General features: G+C 43.1%; 1 non-coding gene across 1 annotated transcript; it reads left to right on the forward strand.

Annotated features, from left to right (window-relative positions):
• Positions 1–519: 519 nt before the first annotated feature.
• Positions 520–601, forward strand: trnas-aga (transfer RNA serine (anticodon AGA)). The gene has a single exon. It is a non-coding gene; the product is annotated as a tRNA-Ser (tRNA).
• Positions 602–3,105: the final 2,504 nt, after the last annotated feature.

Below are 3,105 nucleotides of genomic sequence, written 5' to 3' on the forward strand. Positions count from 1 at the left end.
GTGGCATGAGGCCGCTGCCTCAGAGATGTGGCTGGGCGCGGTTATCTTGTCGCCTCCTCATAAAGCAAAAACACTAAGATTGCTCGATTGCCATTTTCAGCTGCATATTCGATGGCCCGCAGTTTAAAGTAAGCCTCATACGCATCTCGCTTGACCAGTGCCATTTTAGGGGATCCTTAAATGTAGGTGTGCCGCTAATCGATTGGCGGAGCGTTTACCGTAGTGCACCCACCAAAGGCGCACAGCAGATTTTGGAACTCAGTCCAGACACAAGGCGCTCCATATTATAAGGCGCACTGTCAATTTTTGAGAAAATCTCAGAGTTTTAGGTGCGACTTATAGTCGTGAAAATATGGTAGGTAAAGACTGGGGATCAGCAGGCCTGGTCGGAGTTCAGTCTTTCAGCTGAGTGGAAAAAGATGAAGATCTACTCTAGATAAACAAAGACAAGTTGCTTAATTAAGTCATACGTCACTCAGCTCTTTCTGTAATGCAGATGATGCAATTCTTTGTCGGTGTGTTGTTGTGGCCGAGTGGTTAAGGCGATGGACTAGAAATCCATTGGGGTTTCCCCGCGCAGGTTCAAATCCTGCCAACAACGATGCTGCAGGACTTTAATCTTTGTTGGCTTGTAAATTTCCCCATGTGGGACAAATAAAGGAAAACTTCAATTTATGGTGAGCTTATTCAGGTCTCAGTAGTTGATGCAGGTTCTCTGTTCTTTGTCCTTACCAACAAAGAAAAATCCTACCCCGGCAGGATATGTTTAGTTATTTAGGTACATCTTGAAGAGAATTGTCTTTATTTTATTATCATGTGTTGTACCATATGTTTCTGTTTTCTGTTATAAGCACTTTAGAAGTTAGGAATAGTAGAATGTTTAGTAAGAGGAATAAAGATAAGCAGTCAGTTGACCCTTCCTTGACATGAATACTGCTTAGACAGTTGGAGACAGTCAGACGGAAAGTGGTAGACCCCCATCGTAAAACGTGACAGAATAGTTTACTGGTGTGGATAAGTTCCTCGGCAGGAATGACCTCTGACCTGGCTATCTGGGAAGAAAATGGAGAAGAAGGACTGCACCAACACCAAATGAGGTGGGAAGAAGATGAGGTCATCCAAGAAGAAGGACTGGATTGGACTGAATTAGCATCAATAATTTACATGTTGTTTTATAAAAGACTGGGCCAAGGGATAGTTAGGGGGTCAGACTTCATGCACTGACAATTGACTCTGTTGTTTGTAGGGTTATGAACTGGCCCAGGGTTCTGTAATATTTGTATCTTGAATTCATTCTATTGTAAATGCATTTTGAAATTGGCATTTGTTTACTTGAAGTCTTCATTTAAAGAACACGCGGATTGGCAGTGACACACGAGAGGTATTGCAATCCAACAATCTCCACAGCCTTTTTTTTGGGCTCTGACAGAGACTATAGGTAGAAGATTTGAGGTATCAAGCAGGAGATTAATGGCACAGTCGTAGGGGCAGTGTGGAGTCAGAGACGTGGCCTTGGCTTTACTGAAAACCTTTTGGAGGTTGTAATACTGTGGGTCGTCTTGTGATGATTGCCGGAAAACAACAGGAGAGGTCTGGTATATAATGGTACCCAAGATGTGTCCATCTAAGGCACTCGCAGGAATATTATGAAGCAAAGGATTCCACTTGAGCCCCAGTTGAAGAAACAACTCCTCATTAATAACACAGGCATCAGCTTCAGAGTCAATAAAGATAGCCAAGATCTGAGAGCCATATGGAAGGCTGTCATGTGTTTCCAGTAAGGATGGGCGGATTGATCCCGTGGTATCGATATATCGATACTCACAAGCTACTCATTTGGTATCGATTTTCTTTTATAAATATCGATACTAACTAAAAAAAAACCATTGGGGGTGTATGCATCACTTTCCGCTGTTTCAGATTAGTTACTTAAATTAATATGTGCCGGGACACTCCTATACCTGGCGGCGTATTGAGCTGGCCCGTGTCACATGACAGGAGATAGCGAATCGCCCACCGAGCCGACACAGTCAGCAAACGGCAGACCCGGAAGAAATAATCAGCCAGAGACGCAATCGTCTTAAAGCAGAAAATGTGAATATGATTTCATTAATCATTAATCTGAGACTTCAGTAAAGTGTGATGACATACCTCAAGCGCACTAAAGGTGTGATGGTGTCAGACATTGTTCTAGTTAATTTTCTCATGGAACAACTGTCTTATGCAGGTTTAAAGGATAAGGAAATCTTAGTAATCAATTGACCATAATAAAGTGTATATAAATGGTCTGTATTTGTCTTGTGATTTGTCTTAAATGTAATAATATTTTGACTGACAAAAATTGCCAGTAAGAAATGAACGGTATCGGTATCGATGAAAATACAAGAAAAAGTATCGGTATCGCATCGAATCCCAAAAGTGCGGTATCGCCCATCCTTAGTTTCCAGGGTCATTTTCTTGCAATGTGCATGTGTAGCTGTTTATACCCTTCTCTCTATCTGTGTCTCACTTGTCTTGTTATTACACATTGCCTCTTCTGTCGGTCTTCCTAATCAACTCAAGTGCTGTGTCAGAGCAATTGAGGACGTCTACAGGCAAGCTCTGGCTTATGCTGCAACACCGAAAGTGAAGTATCCCCCTCCCACATAGGAGAGGCGTGGATTAGACTTGCTGCTTCTCCTGGGATGGGGAGGTAATGCATGGGTTCCAATCTGATGACCTCATGGGGAGGGATTGATGAGCGATGCCTCTCTTGTCGTTGAGTCTGGATGTGTTAATCAACGTGAATGGTCAACTCAGTCGCCTCGTGCAAGGTACTGGAATGGTCTACAGTACAAGTTCATATTTTACAGTCAGCCAAACTTTAGAGGAAGGCACCATAGAGGGCTGAGCTGTTCCAACAGCTTTGACTGGCTCTGCTATGGAAAGCAAAAGAATAATTCAACACTGTTCTCTCACCTTTCACTCCCACAAGTGCTCTCATTGACATAGACCCACAGTTCTCAAAACCAGAAACCTTTTGAAGCTTTGCCACAAACAGGTCAAAGGAGGCACAGGCTAGAGCCTGTCTCTGCCATTCACCTGTTCCCCATAGTCGAGCTTTGT

This window comes from Takifugu rubripes, chromosome 1, assembly GCF_901000725.2.
Source record: "Takifugu rubripes chromosome 1, fTakRub1.2, whole genome shotgun sequence".
In the NCBI taxonomy this organism is placed as follows: domain Eukaryota; kingdom Metazoa; phylum Chordata; class Actinopteri; order Tetraodontiformes; family Tetraodontidae; genus Takifugu; species Takifugu rubripes.